At 32.0% G+C, this 26,936-nt stretch overlaps 1 long non-coding RNA gene across 7 annotated transcripts in view; it reads left to right on the forward strand.

The window, feature by feature from the left end:
* LOC118183997 (uncharacterized) overlaps positions 1-26,936 on the forward strand; it is a 53,343-nt gene that overhangs the window by 19,756 nt on the left and 6,651 nt on the right. For 2 of the 7 annotated variants that reach the window (XR_015043442.1, XR_015043443.1), the window contains 4 exons: positions 2,488-2,707; positions 4,755-4,935; positions 6,406-6,530; positions 16,130-16,215. This is a non-coding gene — a long non-coding RNA (uncharacterized LOC118183997). Of the gene's footprint in view, positions 1-2,487; positions 2,708-4,754; positions 4,936-6,405; positions 6,531-16,129; positions 16,216-23,234; positions 23,351-26,936 lie in introns of all 7 variants that reach the window. The other 5 variants (XR_015043445.1, XR_004757331.2, XR_004757330.2 and 2 more) reach the window with 5 other exon arrangements.

Here is a 26,936-nt window from a genome sequence, read left to right on the forward strand (position 1 = left end):
TAAAAAGTTTTGGTTTACAATTTGGTGATTGGTCAAGAGGTATCTGCATTAAGCTTTATGTAGGATCAGATGATTAATTTGAATGACGCAGTTTAGACTTAATAAGCGCTAGTTTAGTAAGTTAAGTTTAGTAAATATACATGTATATGTATACTTTACTTGCCAGGGAACTGAACCTTCATTCAAAAATTACTTGGCATGAATTATCCCTGACGTTCTTTGCAAGACTTGTGGAGTTGTTTGAAGACTGTTGAGAAACGGATATTAAACTCTCAATAGATCTCCAGACCCCATATTAGACCTTTCCATACAACAAAGGGTGATCATCATATTTTTTTTGGATACTATATTTGTTGCCCTTTTCTATCCCATCTTTAATTAAAAAATTGTGGAGGCAGCAACAGGCATTCACAACTGCCTTGTTATTTACTGATGTTTAAAGAAGTGGTTTTCTTAAAACTTGCCAGCATATGCCAAATGTGTTTTCAATATATCTTCTTGCTCGAGAGAGCCTACAATTATAAAACTTCTTTGAACATGAAAAGTTGTTTCTGCTTTGAAGATAGGGTCTCAAAAAGTGCTTTTTTAGACTAAAGTCTTCATTGCCTACAAAAACATGAGGTAAAACTCTGGCACTTTTAGACAATTTGTTATCATTTGGGAGAGTGTTATTATCTAATGCTCATCCAAGGAAACAATTAAAAAATACCTCTGCATCACTAAAACGTCCAAAATTACCTAAAAATAAATATACAGAATATTTTATTAAAGTCATATATGTTTACTATATGTAATTAGTGAAATAAAATATTTTTGTTACAACATTAATACAATAATTCCGAGAAGCCTGTTTTGAATGCCAGCAGTTTTCCTACACCATATTAGTATTGAATGCCACCTTTACGTTAGTTGTACAGGTGCTATACATATATAGCAGTATGATTTTATTTCAATGTTTCCATATTTTTGTCCAGCCCCTGTGTATGTATAGTTATTCATAAGGTGTAAATAGATATACATGTACATATCTTATTTATTTGTTTACACATTATGACTTCAAGCTGTTTGTATTTTATTTTCATTTTCCTAATTTTATTCATTATTAATAAAAGAATACAGAATTTTACAGAATAATTTTAAATAATAAACTAAATTCTGGAGAAGAGGGACTGTGAAAGATACTCTTAAAATAAAATAGGCTTTTCATTTATAATCAAAGCCAACCGAAAGATAAATTTAAATAAGAAATAATTAATACTGAGATTTATTGATATTTATTATGTACTAATTTCTGCTGTAGTGTTTGGGGTCTTTAAAAACTTCATTTTCTGTATTACTGGTTTAACCGCTTGCCTGATTATCCGGAGTTATCTTGGGTTCATATATATTGCAGTTAATTATTATCCTGAGAAAACTCGGACAAAGCAGAATTTGTTAGTACGATTTCTTTTATCACGGTTTTACTCGGTCTGGAGGAAATGAAAGGAAATATTTAGCTTTGATTGGCAGTTTGCCAAATTTTGTTGGTTGCGCGGTTCTTTTCGAGGGACTGGTCGCGTGTTTCCCTATTGTATGGTATACTTTGGCTTGGGGATTAGCAATGTATAAAGAAGGATGCATGCATTGAAAAAAATAAAATAATGGCGATGTTGGAAGATAGTGAAAGCGATGATTTTTCAGATAGTGATTATGAAAAGGTTGGGGGGGGAATCAAATCCAACAAGACAGTGTACTATGTGCTCCCGCGAAAGAGATTCCAGCGATAAGCCAGTAAGAAAAGAGACCAGATTCCAGTGTAGAATGTCAGGTATCACTCTGTGTTGTTCCTTGTTTCAAAAACTATCATACAAAGATTAATATTTAACTTTTTTTCGTTTGTTCGAGATAACTCGGGATAGTAAACTAATAATAAAAATAAATGCTTTTACACCTTCAGAAAATTAAAAATTCAACTCAAAACCTATATATTTTGATTTGTTTCGTTTTGTTGTATTTAATAATAAAAATAAAAAAATGTGATGATTTTTTTGCAATTTTTTTTCAAAAAAATTTGTAAGGTAAGCGGTTAATACTTTTATTTGAATTTTACATTTAATTATTTAGCACCTGAATTGCTAAAGATAGAAAACATTGCTAATTGTTTTGTAGTTTTTATCGGATCAAGCTAATTCATTTGTTTTGTGGTGTGCTCATTGCTTTCCTAATATGTAATATAAGTGAGCCAGTTTTCTTTTAAAACGTCTGGTCCTTTGCAAAAATTAATTAATTAGTAATTTATTGGTTAAGGTTATTAAGTGAAATAAGAAATGAAACATTGTTTGGCATTTATTACTTATGAGCTCATCCATTTCATAAATGTCCCTGTAGCTGTTCATCAGAAGCTTAATAATTTTTGTTATATTACCTCTGCTGTACTTTAAATTAATTACCTAAATTTTATGTTTAGCATTTTTTATTTCTAATTCTGTTATGCTAATATTATTTCAGATTTCTTGCTACTGGATACTGCTACCAAATCTTATCATTATGTTTCTGGATAGGAAAGTCAACCATTTCCACATTTATTCCGTAGGTGTGCAGAGTAATTGTAGATGTTTTACATGGAAAAATACGTAAAATTTTCTCAATCAGTAAAAGAGGGGGAAGCCATTGCATCTGGCTTTGAAGATAAATGGCAGTTTCCAAATTTGTGTAGGAGCTGGTGATGGTAAGTTTATTATCCTGAAAATATCAGATTTATGTAAAATGAAAGGAAAGTAATTTTGTATTAGAAGAAACTTTCATTTATACAATGTAAAAAACACTGAAAGTGATAAATTTTATGTTCTAATAGCCTAATTATCAAAATAATAATATTTAAAACCTTAACTGCCATGTGCATCAATGATGATTCACAGTGGCCTTTTCTTTTCACAGCCATGACATCAAATGTGATTCACAGACTTTGGTATTGTTTGAAACTATGTAAGTCATTGTTACTTCACAAATACATAAATTTATGCAGTTAAAATCACTCCTATAGGCTCAGAAAGTTGCTCTGTAATTCTTAGTTTCTGGCTTCTGGAAGCTTTTTTCCCATTGATTATTACATGATTTGAATGTCTTCTCGGAATGAGTAAATAGAGGTCTTGTCGTGATTGCTGTCTTCTCAGAATGGGTAAATAGAGGTCTTGTATGCTTTGTAAGGGAATCTTGGTAAATAGAGGTCTTGTATGTTTTGTAAGAGAATCTTGTACCATTCTTCTTGTAAAACATTGGCAAGTTCAGTCTAGGATGATCGCGATAGATAGCGCTCACACAGATTTCTCTCTCTCCAAAATAGGCCACAAAGGTTCAATAATATTGATATCTGTAGACTGTGGTGGCCATGGTAGATGTGAAAGTTCACCCTTATACTCAGAAAACCAGTGCTGAACGATGTGAGCTGAGTGAACAGGAATTTTGTCATCTTAGAATATGGCATCACCATTGGGGAATACAATTTATACCATGGAATGGACGTAATCAGCTAAAATGGTCACATAATCTTCGGTAGTAATGACTTTTCACAGTAATGATGGGTCTCATGGAATGCCATATATGATTGCCCAAACCATGACTGAACCCCTGCTATGTTTCACTCTCAGCAGCAAACAGTTCTATCACGTGTTTGAGATGGCGTTCACCAGATGTAAACTTGTCCAGAAGTCAGAAACAGCATGAAGCAAGACTCATCTGACCAAATGACAGTCTTCCATCATCCTACAGCCCAGGTTTTATGACTTTTGCACTCCTTTCTCCTCTCAGACATTTTGATCACTGATGCATGGCTTTTGAATTGCAGCACGCCCAAAAATACAGTGCTTGTGGAACTCCCTTCTTATTAGGTGTCACCCCTATTTGGTGCTGACAGAGTGTGTGAGTGCAGCATTAAGTTCAGCAGTCACTTTTGCTGCGGTAGCTTATTTTTCATCACAATCCTCTTCAGTGAGTGTCTGTCATGATCACCCAACACATACTTTTGTTTGCAGTGTGATTTAGGAATGCAGTTTTTTCAGATTTTCTGTATGAGTTAAAAATCTTAAATACTGTGCCTCTTGAACACCAAACACTTCAGCTACCTTGGTTATGGAAGCACCTACCATACGAGTCCCAACAATTGCCCACGTTTGAGTTCATTAATTGCGACATGATGCACTTGCAACTGCACAAAACACTGTCGTGATAACAAATGACACTTGCAGTGTATTGAGGATGTTGTACAGGTGGCATTCATGAGCAAACACATCAGTGCCACCCACAGCTTTTGCAAGAATAAATATTTCAGCTCAAATATACATTTTATATGGTGTTTCCATATTTTTGTCCATTCCCTGTATATTTACACCTTATGGCTTGTAAATATATGATACTTTTTTAAAAATAGTTGCCTTTGACTAAGTTAAATTTATATAATAAAATTATTTGCCTTAAGCATACAGAAAACTTCTCAAATGGTATCAGAGGTTTTTCTCATAATTAGTTTCTCACTGACAAGAGGCAATAAGTAATTATATTGTTTCACCTATGAAATAGAATAAATTATTAAATATGGGAAGTAAGCCTCCCACATTTAATGTGTCTATGACATTTATACCACTGATTGAATATAGCTTTAATGGTCCTTGTGGTCGCTGAAGCACCAGTTGCACATAGGATTGATGATAATGATGAATCTGAGGCTCTGAGTGCCACTATGATGATTGATTGGTGCTCATGTTTTGTTGTCTCTCTAGGCCGACCGTTTCTTTCTTGACGCCATGCTTGGCCATGGTTCACCCATTCCTGCCAGCCTTGTCTAACAGTGGCATCACTTAAATCCAAATACAGTACAAAGTCCAAAATCCGGATTCATCGGGACTACGGCGATTACGGATTTGAGATTTTTCCGAATAATAGATCATCAATTTAAATCTGGTAAGATGGCATGCAGAAATTATACAATTAAAAATATGAAAATCATAATTTATAAAATAAAGAACAATTATGATTAAAGGGCATCAAAATTTACAAAAAAGTTTAATATTTATTTTTTTGCTTTATTAAACATTTCTTTCAATGTAAGTTGCTTAAGTTGATTCCATAAAAATTTTTAATGATAAAAATTTTAATGATTTAAATAATAATTTTCTTATGTCATATACAGTTGACTTTCCAATGCATAATTTTGAGACAAATATGCCTTTATTCATTTTTTGCAGCAATTCCACTTTATGTTTAATGGACATCGAAACATGGTTTTGCTTTGTAGATGGTTTCGCTTAAAAAAAAAAAAAAAAAAAAAAAAAAACTATTTCTTCTGGCTTTAATACTTTTACTAACAAATGAGCCTTTTTATATTTTTCAAACTTGATGGTCATCCTCTTCAAGTGAAGAAGTTATATCTCATCTGTACATTTTAAATACGTATCCAGAAATAAGTTGATTTTTAATGTTTGTAAGTTTCTAGCTAATTCTTATGTTTGAAGTACAACTCTCTTGCGAATTTTACTTTGGAAAGTTTTTTCTCTCGCCATTTCTTGATAACCCAACTCCCTGCTTTCCGAAAATTGATTTAAAACTTGTCTAACTTCTCCTTTTCATGACAACCCTTTTTGTACTCCAAGCATCATTCAGTTTTTGCCATTTTGCTTTGGGTCCTGCTGTACAAACATGTAAGTTTAATTTGTTGTTTGGGCTTTTTAATGTACAGTTTTAAATTTTTTCAATAGTTTTTGTATATTCTTGCATTTTAAATTTTAATTTAGTGTTATATGCGTTTTTAATAAGTTTTTCAAGTTCTTATTTTAAATTTGGCATGCTTTGATGACTTTCAATCTTTTCGGTTTTTGTCTTATGATTTTGTCAGAGAATGAGCTCTTTTTGAAAGCTTTATAGCATTTTTACTTTAATAATTTGTTTGGCAATTTATATTGCTTGTTTTATTTTTGACTATTTAATTATTCAGCTTTAATACAGTCTTTTACATGCAATTAGTTTAGGTTTCAACTCGATCAAGTCCTGATTTGTTTTACTTTACAAATAGATGTGATGAAACAAAATTGCTTCTTAATCGCTTATTGTTAATTGGGCAGAGATTGATTTGTTCCCCTTGAAAAGTCATTTAATCTCTGTTCAATGGCAATAATTAGTTTTTAAATGTTTTTGGTCTTTTGCAGTAATTTTTGTCTGTTGCAATATTATGTTTTATTTAAACTTTTGATATACACTTGCACAAGCTTTTTAAAAAAAATTTGCTTTACCTTGGAGATAATTGTTTATTCTTCTTTGTATGTATGGGCATATGTATACGTATGCATATAACATATATTTACAAGGTCATTTTTATTTAGATATGTAGAAAGTATCTTGTTGGAAATATGACTTTATGATTATTCATTTTAACAGGTATAACACATCAAACAAACAATATGACAAACAGTGAGTTACAATTACCGAAATCAAGTATGAAACAGAGTAGTTATCATAAGCAATGGAAGAATATCAGAAACTGCAACAGACCTTAAGTAAAGGTTCAGTTCATTTTATTAATAAGTACATCTAAATATACTTTTTTACTTATATACCGAATTGTAAGAAATATCATGATTTGCAGATAAGTTTTTTTTTTTTTTTTTTCTTTTTTAAAATTAGCACATTTGGGGAGGTAAGTGCTATTTTATTAAAAGTCACCAAATTGTAGTAAAACATTTTTTCTTGATGGTTTTGATTTTCTGTCAGTTGTCATAGTTGATGTCCATTGCCAGTGTTTGTTTACTGCCAATGTTGTTGTAATGTTTGTTTAAAAATCAAGCTTTTCCCCAAATTTAAGAAGAGCAGAACTGTATCTTGTTTATAATACATTAAGAAAAACTGTTATACTACTTTGAACTATTATTAATTCTACCATTAAACTATAATAATCAATTAATAATTGACATAAAAAAGTAAATATTATGGGCATTATTTGATTCGATTCTTGATATTGATCATCGAGAACAAATGTCACAAGTCTTTAGAATTTAGATTGATGTTACCAGCAGAAAAGTTTCTATCAAAGAATTGTTTTTGGAATTTATTGAAATACATGTTAAAGATGTAATCTCGATGGAAAATACAAATTATTAAAAATTAAATTCTAATCAGATTTCATTAAATAACTGTAGATCACTATATTATGATATTACTGCCATGGTGTGAGGTCACATATCTGTTGTTCTGCAAACAATTATGGGAAAGAATAATGAAGCATTATTTGTAAATTTTGTTAACCACTGACTAATTTTAGTAGAAGTTACTGCAGCTAAGCGAGATCCAGTCATTGTAACATGTTTTGGAATAATTAAAAACATATATCTCTTTTTCTCACATTCAGCATTACAATGGGAACTGAAAAATGCTTTAAAGAAATCTGTTAAACATGAATCTGAAACAAGATGGAATGCCAGAGTACAAGCAACTATTTTTACTGTAGATGAGTTGGAAGAATTAGTGCAAGAAAAATTAGCAGAGGACAGTTCTACCACAAGTGACACCAGAAGTGAAGCAACAATTTTATTGCAAAATACACTGAATTTTAAATTCATAATAAGTCCATTTCTGCCATGAACTCTTGAGGAGAACTGATCATGTGCAGATCAGATTAGAAGATACTAAAATGAATTTTAGAGAAGTGTTCCATGATCTTGAATCATTAGCGAATGAACTTGCAGAAATTCGAGATATCTGTGAAGAGACATTAGAAAAGGTTAAGTCGCTTTGTGAAAAAATGCGGTATTGATACAACAATCCATGTTAGAAAATGCCGGAGAATTCGCGAGAGATTTTGGCCTTTTCACCATCAGTGAAATTTCTTGCATAATGAAAAGTATTCCTGATCGTCTGCAGCAAGGAATAAGTACATGACTAATTGATCTTATTTCCAAATTTGGATAATTACTGGACATTGAAAATTTATTAAACAAGGATAATATTGATAATGATCTTGAAAAGAATTATAAAAATTTTGGTTGATTTTATAATACAGATTTTAATGGAACAGAATTCTGTGTCGAAATATGTTACTGCAAGATATTACTCCACAGTAGGGGGAAAAAAATTGAACCTGAAACTCTACTAGAGCTAACTTATATAATCTTGTAGGGAGAAGATTTTCCAAAGCTGAGAGTTGCACTTCAAATACTCTGTGCTATTTCAGCATCAGTTGCTAACTGTGAATGGTATTTCAGAAAATTAAAATTAATTTTGATATATCTATGATCAAGGTTGGGATAAGGTCGCCTAAGTGACTTAGATTTTTTAAGTGTAGAAAGAGAAAAATTTGAAGTGACTGACTTTGATGAACTAATTGATAAATTTGCTTCATCAAAGACAAGAAAAATATGTACATAGTAATTAATTGTATTAATATATTATAATATTAAACTACAGTATACTTTCGATTATCTGGTTTGTAGGTTATCTGTGCATTGCGGAGCCCATGCACGCTCGATGCTGTGTGCGAGAGTGTTTAAAAAGCATGCTGTAAAAAAAACTGAATTGTATCTTTAGGTTAAGTTTCAACAATTACCTCATCTCCTCATTACTCTTGCTGAGGAAAATGATGATTTAATGAAGTTCTGGAAAGTGTTGACTGTAACTGATGTCATATATGGAGTAACAAATGCTTGGTCTCAAGTACATTGGAATCTTGAGATATGAGCACCTCTATATAAAAGAAATTTGAGATACTTGGAAAGTATGAGTGAAAAATTCATCTTTAAATAAGAGCATTGACTTGAGTTATGAGCAAGGTGCCAGGCTGTGGGTATGAGTGTCGTGTTTCCCGATCCGGCACAACACGGGGAATCTCCCTGCCAGATCACTCAGTGCTCATTGATCTAAGTGTTTGTGCACTTGTGAGTTAATTGTCTTTTACATTTAACATGAAAATAATTATTTCACGATGCCTCCCAAGAAGACTGTTGCCTCAGATAGTGCTGAAAGAAGAAGGAAGCCATGGCCTTTGAAATTAAGAAAGAAATCGTAGATAAACATATGCGTGATATAAGAGTTATGGAGCTGTCAAAGACTTGCGGTTGTTCGACATCGATGATCTATACTATTCTGAAGGAGAAGGAAGAAATTAAGAAACTTGATGTGGCCAAAGGAGTTACCATTATTTCTAAGCACCGTCCAAAACTCTTAGGAGATATCGAGAAGCTGTTGTTACTGTGAATTGCAGAGAATCAGTTAAAAGACGATTCGGTGCCAGAAGCTATCATTTGCGCTAAGGCTAAGAACCTGTACTTGGACCTTTTCTGAAAAACACCAGGTACATCGACTGAAGATAAGATGGCAATGAGATTTTTGGGGGTGCGGAATGGATTAACTGGATTTCCATTATTTTGAATGGGGAAGTTTGTTTCTAGATACGAGAAATTCGCTATATGAGCTGAGTGCTGGAACCAATTAAACTTGTATCTCGAGGTTCCACTGTAAAACAATAACACTTGTTCAAGAATGAGGTAAGGTTCTTCCTAATATAAAAATCTGAGATTTATCTAATGCGAAAACATCAAGGCAATTACTGAAGTTGTATTCCAAAAAACTGAAAATATAAAAATCTTCGGCAATGTCAATTGAGAAATGGTTTTACGGTGATTCGACAGAGCTGGATATTCAGTGCTTGAGTGACATGGACATATGTCAAATGTCAGAAGAACAGAAGAGGCAGAGAGTGATACTGAACATACAAGTGAAGAAGGTACTTACAATTACACTGCTTTCGAGAAAGGAATGATTTTTGTTAAAACTGTGTTGAAATTCTTTGACCGAAGGGAATTCGAATACAATGATAAAATAGCACATGAAAAATATGTCACAAAATTTGACAAATATTTAAATGCTTTCAAAAATAAGGTAAAAATTATTGATTTGAAATACATAAATAAATAAACACAATACACATGAAAATTGAGAGTTTGGGTTATCCATATTTTTCAATTATCCATGACCTGCTTCTCCAGCATTAGCATGAATAATTAATACATTGTATTACAGTCAAAAGTCTTTAATCCGGACTCGCCGGGATTTCGGCGATTCCGGATTATTGGTTTTTCTGGATTATAGATCATCAGTTTAAATCTGGTAAGATGGCATGCAGAAATTATAAAATAAAAAATATGAAACCGTAGTTTATGAAATAAAGAGCAATTATGATCAAAATTGTATTAAAATTTACAAAAAAAAGCTTATTATTTATTTGTTTACTTTATTAAACATTTCTTTAAATGCGCGCATGCATAAAGCATACATTACGCATAGTCAAAATTAGAAAATTGCAACCAGAAAACTATTTGATGTGTGTTCGTGATATTTATAATGACGAGGAATTTGATTTAAATCATATCAAATACGGAGTACATCGAGATGAAATACTACATTTAGTAAGGAATTATAAGCCGAATAAAATAAAAACATTTGTCCTGACGATAAGGATAGTGCTGACAGATCAACTTCCAGTTCATTGCGTGCCGCGACGTCCCCCCCGCATAGCAGCAACATGAAATTGATAAACAGATTTCGGAATGGTTAGAGAAACAAAGAATATGCCTTTATCCATTTTTTGCAGCAATTCCACTTTTTGTTTGATGGACATCGAAACATGCTTTTCCTTTGTAGATCCTTTGGCAGCTCCAGAATCGGAAATTCTTTTTGACATAATCGAAAGTTCAAGCTTACTTTTATAAAATTGCTGTAACAGTCTGCAAAAAATAATAAGCCGGATCCAATTAGAAGATTAACAAACAACGCAATCTGCAGCATTAACTGAAATAGATAATTTTAGCTTAGCTTATACCGTTAATATTTTTGCATATAAGCAGATCTGGCATGAATTCAACTATTCAATAATTTAGAACAACCATTCATGAACTATTAACAAATATTTACATTAGTATGTTTACATTTTTAAAGTTTGGAAAACATTATTCAATGTCTCAGGAATATTTTTCAACTATTGATATACACTTAAAATTCCTAATAAAGTAAAACAGGAATATTTGTAAGTATTGTGCATAAAAAGAATATTTATAAATCTTACCTCATTTTCTGCAGAAATTTGCACTAATTAATTGTTTTCTTCATTTCTGCCTTAACAGGGCTTGCTACCTGGCATTACTTTAAAACAAATGTTATTGACATGTTTTTCCTTGAACAAGTGAAGACCCTTTTTATTAACATCAAGAAAAGAGAAATCACTTCCAAGAGTACTTTTTATTTTTTCATAATAGCTGTAACTTTCTAAATTAGAAAAATTAATTAATTTTAGTGGTACATCTGCTATAGACTCCATCGTAAGATGTGCACATGTGGAGATTGTTGTTCTTAAACTACGTGACCACCTTTTTTCCTCTTCTTTTCTTGCAGAATGTATCTCTATTATCAAACGTTTCTTTATTTTCCCTTTTTTTAATGTTTCCTTGATGAGAAATTTCAGTGCCTTTTTCAGAATTTCAGCAGATATAAGTCAAATCACATTAACACAATTACATTCCATAAGAATTAAAATCAGAGACAGGAAATTTAAGAATCGAATGAGGAATTTTTCTGATAGGTGAAAAATAACTTAAAAGTAACATATGGAGAATTTGAGCAATTTTGTAATTAATAAAAAGGTTAAGCTGATTTTTGTTGTTTGACTTCTGAATTAGTATTTATTCGGCGTGTTATTGTGTCTTAATCATCTATTTTCTTCTAGAAAAACATATTATCTTTAGAGAAAGAGATTTATCATTGTCTTTTCTTCCTTCCTTCCCTTTATTTATTTTTTTTTTTAGAAATTTTAATCTTTATAATACTTTTTTATCCATAACTACTGCCCAAAATTGTTTGATGATTAATGCCAGTCGAATGTCTTCTTGTTGGGTTTGGTTTGCATTTGAATTTTAAATAGGGCATAGATATTTGTTACTATAATATCTTTGTGGTGTGGATAAACTTAGAATCTGTTGAAATGGAAGACGTTTTGAGAATTTTGATATAAGGCATAGTAATATGAGATCTTCAGATTCCATCCACTGGGAAAGGGGGAGATGCTTGGTCAAAATTGGGTTGGAGTTTAAGCAGATAGCTGTAACCTTATCCAGATTAAAAAGTCTAATCCAATCTTTTTAGAACTATATCTGAGTCTTATAAACAGTACCCAAGTTCTGAGTTTGTGTATATAGTGAAAATGCCAGATACATAGATTTCATATGTCTATTCTTGCTTCTTTCCTGTGAAATTTAGTGGACATATTTTATTTTAGTGTGTTTAACTATTGAAACATTGAAGCTCTGTAATTGATGATGTGTCATATTAGTGAGATGCTGGACTATTAAATTATTCCAACTTAAATTAACTGATCCCTTAAGGCAAGTTGAAAATGACATCAATAATTGCAAATTTTGAAATTAAATATTCTGGTCAATTTTTTGTCATATAGGAGTCAGAACTCTGATTTTATTTATTTATAACAAGTATAAAACTTTCCCAAACATAAGTACAAAAACCAAGAGACCACATTAAAAGTTAGATCTTATTTTTTGCCAAAAGTAATTTTTTTTTTTTAAATTTGACTTCGCCAAAACATGAATATTTTCATCATTAAAAATACTTCTTTAGTTGGAAGTATATGGCTATAACCAACAATTGTGAAAATAAAGGCCAAGTAAAGTCAGGTGTGAGTGTATATACTATATACATATAATAACACATTGACATGCTTGATTCTGTCAGTTGCAATAAAAATTATACTGCTATCTAATCTTTTTTTCTGTTTTTTAACTCATTTTCCTTTTACTCTGAAAACATGCTGCTGCTGCTCACTTTCTTTAAAACAAAAAGTTATCCATAGTCTTAAAATGTGCTAAGTGTCAGATTATCATCTCAGAATTGCTTTAACAAGGAATAAAAATTATATTCAAGTTTTTGGCCATGTCTTTCTTCAAATTGTTTAATATTTAATGCAATTTCCTAGTTTCTATACTTATATTTGGGAAATTTGTATCGTCGTGAAAAAATAAAATTATAAGAAGTTTGACTCTCATAGGACAAAAATTGTGTAGGATATTTAATTTCAAAATTTGACGGTTTTGATGTCATTTTCAACTTGCTTTGAGAGATTGTTCAATTAAGTTAAAAGAATTAAAGGGAATAAGTTTAAATGAAGTTCAGTAAAAAAAGTGTATAATTTAATGGAGCATACAGGTGTGTCCATGTCATTTTTTATTTTAAACTTTCAAATAAATTTTTAAGTAAATATAGGTATGTATTCGTATGTTTGAAAATATTTTAGATTTGATGAATTATTTTCCAAATACGTGTTTCTTATTTAATTGGAAATAGTGATGGGTATAATAAAGAAATAAGCATCTGTCAAAATTTCAGAACAACGTTTATTTGACAAAAATTCTTATGCTTATCTGTAGATGGAATGGATTATAGACTTATACAGTTTAAATTCATACTTTTGGAAGGGGGGGGGGAAAACTAAATGTATCGCAGTTTATATAGCTTTTACTTTGTGTGCTCATCAATATATAATTTTTCTTAAAAGTTCAGAAGGCAATAGGTAAAAATTAACAATTAATGCTGAAGATTAAAAATAAAGATGTCACATTCAAAGTTTAAAAAAAAAAATCTTTGTGTTAAAAAATATTTCTTATGAGCTTTCATTTAAAAAAAGGAGTAAGTAAAAATTTAAAATATTTTTTACCTATTTCATTTTGTGTACTGTAATTTTCAAAGATAAATAGCTATGCTCTGAAATGCTGGTATTTTAATGTAGAAGTATTTTTATTACTGTTTTCCATCATTTACTTGTTTTGAGTTACCAAGATAATTAACATTTTCTTTGGTAGTTTGTATAGTCTTATACTCGGCAATTCCTGAAAGTCAGCCATGGAAATTTTGCTATAATTAATATGAAACAGGTTTTTCTTTTATGCTTCTAGATGGAAGGAGAACTTATGCCTGTCTGTTATTCAGATGCAGTTCTATAGATTAGCATAAAGCCAACAAATATTTATTTCCTTATGAATCATATTATAAAGATTTCATTAGACAAATTAAGAAGATATATCCTTAGATCTGTTTTAGCTCTTTTGAGAATTGAATAATTACCTATACATGAACTACAACTCAAAAATTGACTTAATAGCATGTTTACTAGATGTTATATAATACAGATAATTCAATTTAAGCATGGATTGCACATATAAAAGCACATTATTTCTGCATATTCTGTTATAATTGTTAGATGATTTCTGTATTGTTTGATTGTGTGTAAGAGGTTCATAAACTATACTGGTATGGGAGGGGATTTTAAAGCATATAGGTGTTTGATGAGTCATACTACGTATTGCATTCCTGACTGGTTTTTTTTTTTTTTTTTTTTTTTTTTTTTTTATTTTTTTTATTTTTTTTAAGAGCTTTATGTACAGTGGACATATCCATTCTAAAAGTTTTTTTTTTTTTTTTTTTTTTTTATAAAGATTAGGCATAGTTTTGTCTTAGTGGATGTGTCTGTAACAAAAATTATTAAATACTGAGTTTTAAAATCTTGTATCTTTTTATGGAGTCTTCTTAGTACGAGGATAAACATCAGTTTTGGGACTAACAAGATAGAGGGACATATGATACAGCAGATTTCATAATGAATGTGCTGGAGCAGTTTTTAAAATTTCCAAATCATATCTGATCCCCGACAATCAAGATATCTGTTTTACAGCAACTAGATATGCAGATCTGATCAATATAGAACTACTTTTTCTTTTTTCATTTCTCTCTCTTTTTTCCTTTGAGTGTGTGTGAAGTGGAAATCCTTAAAACTAACCACATACATAAAATATGCTCAGACATTGTAAATGTTGAAAAGGAATATTAACTGCTGCTAACTAGATAAAGAAACATTTTTCCAGGTTCTCTGAAACATTGTAAATATCTACGAGAACAGGGGTTCTCAGCCAAGGGAATATGTGGTCAGCTTGACTGCACATGCTTCCTGCTGTTCCATTAAAAAGTAATCTAAATTTAATGTAAAATGTATAATGTAGAATGTAAATTTAATGTATATGTATCTTGAGTTTGGTGGAAGGAGTGTAGGAGTGGGGAATGATCTAGCAATGGTGAAATAGGTGCTTAGGGCAAAAAGGGTGAGAACTTCTGATACATCAATTGAATGGGAGGGATGTCATTTTTGTAGGCAAGTTATGTTTGATAAATATATATGCTCCTTGTTTCCATGTAGAGTCAACTTTTAAATTAAATAAATTTAATTTCCCTGTATATATTGATAACAGCAGGCACTGAATTCAAAAGCATTCACATGCAGTTGTTTTTATGCCAGATAACTTACAATGTATGAAACTGCATAATAATGAACAAATAAGGCATTTCTGTGCTTTCTTGTGTTTCTAGTTTATGTGTGCAGAAATGTTTTTAACAAAACATGATATAATGCAATATCATGTTTTTAACAAAGCAATGATATAAACTGTCAGCTTAGAGGAATATGGCAGATTATTACCTAATCCTAATTTTAAGGATTACCCTTAAAATGGTATTAATATAAATTTTCATTAGCTGCTGTAAATTAAATTTCCATGCTTGATCAAATTTTTAAATTTGTAAAAAGATCAGTCAAATGGAGTATGTTCGTTTTATAATTTGACATTTATATTTATGTATAATTTAATAATTTGGCTTCATAAACTATAACGCTAGCTTTCATTAATACTGAACAACAGTCTTCTAATGTGTTTCATTCTTTTCCTTAACCCTCCAAAAGAATGCTAATAATTTGATTATGAAATATTCTGATGCTGTGTCGTAACGGGTGTTTTATACCAAAATTTATTAAAAATGGCTTCAAAGTTTATTAAAATTTTTCAATAATATTATACGAAAATTATTGAACAATTTTTATTTTAATCATTGAAGAATTCTACATATAATAGCAATTGTGTTAAGGAAGGCTTTGAACAAGTGTCAATGTTTATTACCATCAGAATAAATCTTATTCATATAAATATTCACAGAAAAGAATTAACATATTTGCAGAAGTCTTATGCTGTTTAAATAATATTATGATAATTTTACATTTATTTAGTTGAAAAACCAATGGAAGCAGACAGTAAAGCAGTTGCGGAATGAGAAAAAGAATTACACAAATTTGAAGAACGAAAGAAAATAAAGGTATTTGATGCAATGATTGAAATTTTCTGTTAGATTTTTGTCATTTGTTTTATGAATTTTTCATATTAATATAATTTTAACCCAATTTATTGCATTGTTTTGAACGAGTGAATTTGAAAGCTCTTACTATATGAATTCAAATATGGGCTGGTGAGTTTATGAGCATTTCATATTTGTAATGCTGTTTCTTATATAGATGGAGTAAAAATAACCTTAGTAGGAAATATATTTGGCAAACAACAACAGCAGTTCCTAAAAATGTAATATGTATAAATTTTACTATAAACAACTACACCGGTTATCATAAATTAAGGAAAAATCACAAAAATCACGATTACTGAAAAAGTTATGTGTAGAATTTAATGAAACTTACCCACAATATGCAACACATAGTAAGTTATCAAATAACATAAGAAGAAATTACCAGACAAATATGGTAGTATAGAAATTAGCACATGTATAAAATGAACAAATTGAAGGTGTCAGTTTGCTATAGGAAAAGTACCTTCAATATGGAATATGATCACCTCTAGAAGTAATACAGCACATACAGCAATGTGTGATGCTTTCAATTATGCAGCCTATCAGTTCCATAGGAAGCGAGAGCCATTGCTCTTGCAAAGCAGTTGCAAGCACAACAAGGGTTTGAGGGAGTGGATTGAGAGCAGCTAGACGTCTCGCTAAAGCATCCCAAACGAGCTCGATAGGATTCAAGTCCAGGGAAGGAGCTGGCCACCCCATGTGCATAATTGTTTCCTGTTGAAGCTAATCATCTACGATGCGAGCCCTGTGTGGTCTTGCCTTGTCGTCCTGTAACAGGAAAGCATCACCTGTTGCCCTGGCATATGGGCGCACATAAACATCAAGGATGTCATCTCTATAAATCTGAGCATCCATGGTTCCCCTTGGAAAGACGTGGAGGTCTGTGCATCCACCCAAAGAGATGCCACCCAAACATAGACACTGCCCCTTCCGTATGCATCTCTTTCACGGATGTTTGACGGATGATAACGGGTTCTAGGTTCTCTCCATATCAAATAACGCCTACTATCGCTTTCTACACTAAACCTGGACTCATCCATAAAAAGAACTGCCCTCCATTGATCAGGCGTCCAGTGGACATGTTGTTGTGCCCAGTGAAAACGGTCCCTCCTATGGCGTGACGCGAGCGGCATACAAATGGCTGGTTGCCTCGCATACAGACTACCTTCGTGAAGCTTTCTATGCACATTTGATGTTGACATGAACCTTCCGGTGGCTGCAGCAAGGGAGGATCTAAGAAGAGTCGGAGTAGCAGTTCTATTCCTGCGTGCACATAATGTCAAATATCGGTCATCGGCACTCGTCAAAGCAGTTGGCCGTCCTTGGCTGAACCTCCTAGATGCCGAATCTGTGGTTTAAAATTGCCTCCAAAGTCTGTGAACCACAGAAGGACTCACATTTAGCCATCTGGCCACTTCTGTTTGACTTTCTCCTGCCTCTAGTCTCCCAATGGCTCTCCATCGCAGTTCTGCAGGCAAATGATGCCTGGAGGTCATTGTTACGAATTGGCTGTCTCAGATTTTTGATGTCACTGTCACAGTGAAATATGTGGACTTGCTCTCAAACATGGACTTTTATGCTCCTCGCAGATGACATATTCCGATTGTTACGAATTGGCTATCTCAGATTTTTGATGTCACTGTCACAGTGAAATATGTGGACTTGCTCTCAAACATGGACTTTTATGCTCCTCGCAGATGACATATTCCGAAAGCAGCACCACTAATTTACATATCGCAGTTTTACTCAGCTACTCTTACTTTGCAACATATTCAAATTTTACACGGTTTGGCTTATTTTTTAGGGATTTATTGCAATTTTTGTGATTTTTCCTTAATTTATGATAACCAGTGTATGCCCCATATCACCTTCATTTTTCCTACGAGTCATCAAGGAATAGAATACACCAGATGTTGAAGCTCTCCACCATCAGAGCTTAAATCGAAGGATCAAATATAGGCAAAATCTGCAAAGAGATCTGAGAAATCAATTCAGAGGTGAATACTTAGGGCTTTTCATTCAAAGAGCAGAAAGTAAAGATGCTCCTAAAATAGCAGTTGGAGATATACTGCTAATTGGAATAGGCAACAGTAAAAAGAATCAACTGGGCAGAACAGATTCCTGAAAAGGATGGATATGTTTGACTTGTAAAAATAAAAACCTCTCATTTGAAATTACTTTGTTTAATTCGGCATGTGTATCCTTTTAGAGGTTTCAGTCATTAATGATGTTCTAAAAGCAGAAAAAGTGAAATGTATTGATAATAAGGACTCATTTGAGAATGGAAGTATCCCAAAACCTAAAATGAAAATGTCTAAATCAAGTAGATAGATAAAAGTTCCTGATAAAGTGGATTTGTAAAAAATAGATGTAAGAATTTTTATCATATGTGTTGTTCTAATTTTTGTCATTTTTAAAAATATATGTTGCTATATATTGTGTATTTGTATTCAACATCATGTAAAAACATAATGTGCAATTTTCTGATTATAATGTATAATCAGAAGGTGGGAGGATGTTTTTGTCTGTTTGTTAAGTATTTATTTTAATATAAACATGTTAGTTTTATAGAAAAGTTCAAACTCAAAGCCCAGATACAATTTTTGAGCATATTTTAGAAACTAGTAGTTCTAAGGAAAAGTCTGCCTAAATTACAGTTCAGACAATTTGTTAATGATTTAAAAGAATGGTTACCTTTTTGGAGCTAATTTGAACATATTAATAAAAATAATGCTCTGGCTCCTGAAAACAAATTCCAATATTTATACTGAATGCAAATGTTGGTACCAGAGCAAGAGAAGTAGTGAAAAGTTTCCTACCAACTGGAACAAATTATGTAAAGGCTGCAGATAGTTTAAAAGCTCGTTTCATTTGCGAAGGTATTTTGGTAGACGCATATGTCAGAGTTGTTGAAATTAATAATCTCTCTACAATCCGACCAAAAATTATCTCCGATATCCCTCTATGACAAACTTGAGACTTATTTGTGAGCTCTCGAAACATTTTCCCAATGTTTCGAGAGCTCACAAATAAGTCTCAAGTTACAACTAAATTACAACAGACAAATTTACTGTTTATTCAGTGATAGAATTTTGCTATAATGAGGACTTTCTAGCTTAATATAGGGCTCAGTTAATAGAACTCTTGGAATAGAAAGCCTTCTTCCAGTCCTATAATATAAAGGATGAGAAGGAACATCTGAACAATTTGATGTCATTCCTCGAAGGGGAAGTAGAGGGAGAGGAAAGAATATTTTTGGCAATGTCAGGTTTTGATTTAACTAAAAATGAAGATACAAAGATGCCCAGAAAAAAGAAATATAATTTGGAACCTCAAAGAGGTAAAATTCCTATTGCATGCATGCTGCTGACATTCACAAAAGAATCTGGAAGAATGAAACCAGGATATATATTTTGTGAAGGCAAGCATGCTAGAGCTAATTGTTTTAATGCCCAAAAACTGATGCTAGAAGAAAGCCTGAAAGAAGATAGTAATAGATAAGAACTGTTTTGTGTGCCTTGTTCCTAGTCATTCAGTTAGAAAGTGTTGCATGTTTTTAAAATATCTCATTTGTAGTAAAAAACATGTTTTCTTGATGTGTGATCAACTGCAGACCTGCAACAAGCGAAGTCAGAAGAAGAAGGAAATTTCTCTTGGAAAAGACGTTGACTTGTGAAATATAAATTCAAATCCAAAGGCATTCCTTCAGACTTTAAAGTCAGCCTTATTTTTGGTGATGAAGAAAGAATAGTTTGTGTGCTATGCGATACTGGCTCACGAAAGTAATTTATTTTAAGGAATATCGCAGAAGAGATGAAATATCTTATAAGTCATCGAGAGGCAGCTAAACACTTTTTGGCTGGTTGTCTTTTTACTAAAGAAAATAGGCATAACTCTTATAAAATAAAGCAAATAAATGGGAATATCACTTGCAATTTTCAAGTCTTGTATCAAGGTATTACATGTGAAAGTATATTACTAATAAATAAAGGCCCTTGATTTGATGAATTGAAAGACTTGGGTGTTGTTTTAATAGATACTGTCATATTCTGCTTCTTGGGCGGGTTCTGGATATATGTATGTTTCCTTAATGTGCAATAAATGTGGGCATTACATAAACCAGCCATTTTAACAACACAAAAACTTTATTAATACACGAACAAAATAAGAACAAATGATTAACACAAAAATAGAACCATGTGATTAACATTATGCTGGCATACAGCGGATTACCTTCATTACTTCGCTACTAACTATTAACTAACTACTCTTCTCTAGTAAGTCACATGAGAGAGAGGTGTTGCAGGCCATTCGGCTAAACTGCGCATGCATGGTCATCACGTCATGACAGATGCTAACCCCTCTTATTAGTCCTCACTGGAGCAAGTATTATTGTTAGGCATTTGATGGGCAGAAGAAAAGTAGTTGTGGGTTTAGTTGCAGTCCAAATCCATCTCTGATGGACATTAAAGTCCCACAAATAGATGCTATAAAAGAAAACTTTGCAATGCCTATAATGTCACTATTTTTGAAGGAAATGAAAATTGCTGATCTCTGGAGATTAGATGTCTTTGGAATCTAGAATGCCACGGAGAAAAAGTATTTAATTTGGATATAGATTAAAAAACTAAAGAACACTTCCTAGAAATAGTGAAATTTAATTGAGATAATCGTTATGAAATTTGTTTGCCATGTGCTGATGATAGTTCTTTATCCAATAACTTTAGCCTCACCCAGAAATGACTTGAAGTGATAACTACAAAACTCTTGTCCAACAGCTTGTATGACAGATATCAAAATATTTTTCTGGGATTGCTTGATGAAGGAGTTATTGAGTCATCCCTCGAAATTAAGTGATTTTCTGTGAGAATTACTTACCTTATTGACCTATCATAAAAGAAACCAACAGTTCATATCCCATTTAATCAGTATTTGATGCATCTGCAAAATTGCAAGACCGTCCTTCCATGAACTAGTGCCTGCAATGTGGGTCAAATCTTGCAGAACTGATTCCAGATATTTAACTGCGATTTTGAAAAAAAGAAGTTTGGCATCACAGCAGATTTTCTGCAAAATAAGTGTTTGCGAAGATGACAGAGACTTCTTGCATTTTTGGGGTGGGAAAATTTAGAAGGGAAGTAACATAAAATGTTTCAACATACAGGAGTTGTTTTTGGAGTTAAGAGCAGCCTTTTCCTTCTTGGCCCTGTTATAGAATATGATATTGAGACTAGTCAAGGTTTTGACTCTAAATTTAAGGAAACCCTGCAACACAGTTTCTGTGTAGACAGTGTTGTAGCTAGTGTTGATAATTACATTAATTGTAAAAATTTTATATCCAAGTCCAGTTTACAAGTATCAAAAGGCAGTTTTAATCCCAGACATTGGGAATATACAGAAGATAAAACTGAACATGGTTGGGAAACACCTGTCTTAGGCCTGATGTTGGATTCCTTAAAAATTAATATGAGTTGGATGAAAGAAGAAAACCTTGAAAAGATAACTAAGTGAATTATGTAATCAGTAGCCATAAAGTTTTTGATCCATTTGGTTATACCGCTCCAGTTATGCTTTGCCCCAAGATAATGTTACAGAAGGCTTGGAACATGGATGTGAAATTGGATGCATAAATCATGGATAATCTGAGGAAAGAATTCTTGCAATGTTTTCAAGAATTAAAGATTTTGGAAAAAATTCATATTGGATGAATATATGAATTCATATTGGATCATAATTTCTGCTGTAGCATGGATTCATGCTACAGCAGAAAATTTGAAGCGTTGCATGATTCACACTTTCTGTGATGTTAGTAAAGATGCATATGCTTCTGTGGTATTTTTGAGATTGAGGAGGAAAGTTCTGTCAAACTCTCACTGCTTTCTATTAAATCCACAGTAACTCCTTTAAGAGGTGAAATAATAATACATATGGAACTTTTAGCTGCCTTGGTGGGTGCATAATTGACAGATTTGGTAGCTGAAAAGCACTGAATTAGAAGGATGTCAAATGTAACTGCTGAAGCGATTCAACTACTGTACTCGCATGGATAGTTAGGATGGGAAGAGATACTTTCATGGAAGACTTTTTAAGGGAATTCTTTTATTCATATACATGGGAAAATCCTTGAAAACTACAATGCATCCAGCTGATTCGCCAGTCTTTGAAACTGGGTTACCAATATTCCATATTTTTATTATTTGGCCATTGGGGTTAAAAAAATTTCTTTCAAGATGGGAGTAGGAAAGGGAGAGTAATGTCTTATTCATTATTCTATTTGAGTTTTAAATTAATATTTTAATGTTTCTTAGTATTTTTCCTTAATGTTTTAATTTTTTAATTAATTTTTTTTTTTTTTTTGCTTTAATGGCATTAAAATTAAAAATTAAAAATGGCAGAAAGTTGAAATGTGAATATCATATTTATTAATATTTTAGTTTACTTGAAAGAAGATTATTAAAATTAGCTTCGTGGATCTGTAAGAAATAAATGTAATTTTTTTTTAATGAAAATAGTTAGTTTTTGAATTCTTTATTTCCATTTTAAATTAAACTGTGCTTTTAGAAATGAGTCACAATGACCATCATAAGTAACTTTAAATGTGTTGGAAATTACCAATTAAGTATGTAAGAAATTAACTATAAATTTTATTCAGTTTTAAAATTGACTGTGTTTAATAAAAAGTATCCAGTTGGTAATTGTGTCATCTAGTTGGTTATTAGGTCAACACTAAGGTTGAGAAAATACCAGCTTTCTGTAATCAGTGTTTAAAAAGAATATTGATTTTCATTTTTTATTATAAAATTGAATTTAATCAACTTATGTGTTATCTCATTAGAAGAATGGAACAACATTCTTTGAAATAAGTAAAAAGTAAATAATACTTTAAATGTAGTATATTACTGATCTTTTATTTGCTCTGTTAGAGAACTGTTAAATTTCATTTTCATGGGGATAATATTGGGTTTTAACCCTTTCAGGATGCTATAAAAGAAAACTTTGCAATGCCTATAATGTCACTATTTTTGAAGGAAATGAAAATTGCTGATCTCTGGAGATTAGATGTCTTTGGAATCTAGAATGCCACGGAGAAAAAGTATTTAATTTGGATATAGATTAAAAAACTAAAGAACACTTCCTAGAAATAGTGAAATTTAATTGAGATAATCGTTATGAAATTTGTTTGCCATGTGCTGATGATAGTTCTTTATCCAATAACTTTAGCCTCACCCAGAAATGACTTGAAGTGATAACTACAAAACTCTTGTCCAACAGCTTGTATGACAGATATCAAAATATTTTTCTGGGATTGCTTGATGAAGGAGTTATTGAGTCATCCCTCGAAATTAAGTGATTTTCTGTGAGAATTACTTACCTTATTGACCTATCATAAAAGAAACCAACAGTTCATATCCCATTTAATCAGTATTTGATGCATCTGCAAAATTGCAAGACCGTCCTTCCATGAACTAGTGCCTGCAATGTGGGTCAAATCTTGCAGAACTGATTCCAGATATTTAACTGCGATTTTGAAAAAAAGAAGTTTGGCATCACAGCAGATTTTCTGCAAAATAAGTGTTTGCGAAGATGACAGAGACTTCTTGCATTTTTGGGGTGGGAAAATTTAGAAGGGAAGTAACATAAAATGTTTCAACATACAGGAGTTGTTTTTGGAGTTAAGAGCAGCCTTTTCCTTCTTGGCCCTGTTATAGAATATGATATTGAGACTAGTCAAGGTTTTGACTCTAAATTTAAGGAAACCCTGCAACACAGTTTCTGTGTAGACAGTGTTGTAGCTAGTGTTGATAATTACATTAATTGTAAAAATTTTATATCCAAGTCCAGTTTACAAGTATCAAAAGGCAGTTTTAATCCCAGACATTGGGAATATACAGAAGATAAAACTGAACATGGTTGGGAAACACCTGTCTTAGGCCTGATGTTGGATTCCTTAAAAATTAATATGAGTTGGATGAAAGAAGAAAACCTTGAAAAGATAACTAAGTGAATTATGTAATCAGTAGCCATAAAGTTTTTGATCCATTTGGTTATACCGCTCCAGTTATGCTTTGCCCCAAGATAATGTTACAGAAGGCTTGGAACATGGATGTGAAATTGGATGCATAAATCATGGATAATCTGAGGAAAGAATTCTTGCAATGTTTTCAAGAATTAAAGATTTTGGAAAAAATTCATATTGGATGAATATATGAATTCATATTGGATCATAATTTCTGCTGTAGCATGGATTCATGCTACAGCAGAAAATTTGAAGCGTTGCATGATTCACACTTTCTGTGATGTTAGTAAAGATGCATATGCTTCTGTGGTATTTTTGAGATTGAGGAGGAAAGTTCTGTCAAACTCTCACTGCTTTCTATTAAATCCACAGTAACTCCTTTAAGAGGTGAAATAATAATACATATGGAACTTTTAGCTGCCTTGGTGGGTGCATAATTGACAGATTTGGTAGCTGAAAAGCACTGAATTAGAAGGATGTCAAATGTAACTGCTGAAGCGATTCAACTACTGTACTCGCATGGATAGTTAGGATGGGAAGAGATACTTTCATGGAAGACTTTTTAAGGGAATTCTTTTATTCATATACATGGGAAAATCCTTGAAAACTACAATGCATCCAGCTGATTCGCCAGTCTTTGAAACTGGGTTACCAATATTCCATATTTTTATTATTTGGCCATTGGGGTTAAAAAAATTTCTTTCAAGATGGGAGTAGGAAAGGGAGAGTAATGTCTTATTCATTATTCTATTTGAGTTTTAAATTAATATTTTAATGTTTCTTAGTATTTTTCCTTAATGTTTTAATTTTTTAATTAATTTTTTTTTTTTTTGCTTTAATGGCATTAAAATTAAAAATTAAAAATGGCAGAAAGTTGAAATGTGAATATCATATTTATTAATATTTTAGTTTACTTGAAAGAAGATTATTAAAATTAGCTTCGTGGATCTGTAAGAAATAAATGTAATTTTTTTTTAATGAAAATAGTTAGTTTTTGAATTCTTTATTTCCATTTTAAATTAAACTGTGCTTTTAGAAATGAGTCACAATGACCATCATAAGTAACTTTAAATGTGTTGGAAATTACCAATTAAGTATGTAAGAAATTAACTATAAATTTTATTCAGTTTTAAAATTGACTGTGTTTAATAAAAAGTATCCAGTTGGTAATTGTGTCATCTAGTTGGTTATTAGGTCAACACTAAGGTTGAGAAAATACCAGCTTTCTGTAATCAGTGTTTAAAAAGAATATTGATTTTCATTTTTTATTATAAAATTGAATTTAATCAACTTATGTGTTATCTCATTAGAAGAATGGAACAACATTCTTTGAAATAAGTAAAAAGTAAATAATACTTTAAATGTAGTATATTACTGATCTTTTATTTGCTCTGTTAGAGAACTGTTAAATTTCATTTTCATGGGGATAATATTGGGTTTTAACCCTTTCAGGATGGGCGTACCATCCACGCATCACTAGAGATTGAATTCAGAGGACGGGGGATGCGTATATGCATTTTAAGCTGGAACATTTTTCTGAAGCCACTAGATGACATCCTATGTTCATTACTTTTTAAATGAACACAGTTTTAGGTTCCTGACCTTGAGTTTGATATATTCTCCCTGACTGTGGTATTTTACTCATCAATCGTTGCGAGGGTTGGGGAGCGTAAACAAAGGTGGACTCTTTAAATTACGGTAGGCTAATATAACGTTCGCATTCACGTGTCTGATTTATATCCAATTCCTTTTTTTATTCTATTTTTTCCCTCTACTATGTACGGTCTTTTAGGGTTACTATGTGGAGTTCTGTTACGTTTTGTATTGCCTTCAGATATATTTCTGTTTCTTTTCTTTTAATTTCGGAAAGCCTCACCTCCGGTCTATTATGGCGGAACGGCGTTATTTATCAGAGGAAGAATACCCTCCTCCCTATCAAGCGACGCAGTTGTAAAACCCTAGGCAAAGCCTTACCCTGTATATATCAAATGAAAAATTTTTCAAAGCATAACGTTTTCTTTGCTAACACGAGTTTGTAGGAGTTGAATGCATAGCATTCAGATGCTCTGATAAGAGCAATTATAGTAATTGGCGAAGTTTAAAGTAATGTGAATAGTAGTAGAGTTTGTAATGGGTGCAATTTTGGCATTTGCAAATTTGGCATATCTTGCTGTGGGAGTAGCTTGCAGATATCCGCATAAAAGTAACAAATTCATTCCGTCTCTCAGAGCGTACTTACCCCTACAATGTTGGAAGCTAGACTGAGGTCACTGCTGCTCACGGCGTAGAGGAGATAGAATGGTCAAGTGACTGCAGGAGCTAAAGATATTGGAGGAGAGATAGACATGGTGCAGTAATAACTATTGGCAGGCAATGGTTGGGGAGGAGCAAAGGGAGGTTTTCAGAGCCATACATAATTTTGGGATAGGATGAGCCGGAAAGGGAGAGGGAGTTAACTAACTAAATTTAGAGTAATGGGAATTTAAAAAAAAGGTTACTGAAGATAAGGCACAACATCCAAAGAATTAATTTAGCAGCTAAATTTAAGAAGAAAATAATGCAAATATATAATAGGAATTAAGTTAAACTGAGCCCAGTTTGGGCAATAGTGATTAAATTCAGAGATGATAATTAATTCAAGGCTCGGAGAAGCACACTAGGT

The sequence above is a fragment of the Stegodyphus dumicola genome, chromosome 10 (genome assembly GCF_044657685.1).
Source record: "Stegodyphus dumicola isolate Sdum_Otavi_A_Nest chromosome 10, ASM4465768v1".
Classification (NCBI taxonomy): Eukaryota; Metazoa; Arthropoda; class Arachnida; order Araneae; family Eresidae; genus Stegodyphus; species Stegodyphus dumicola.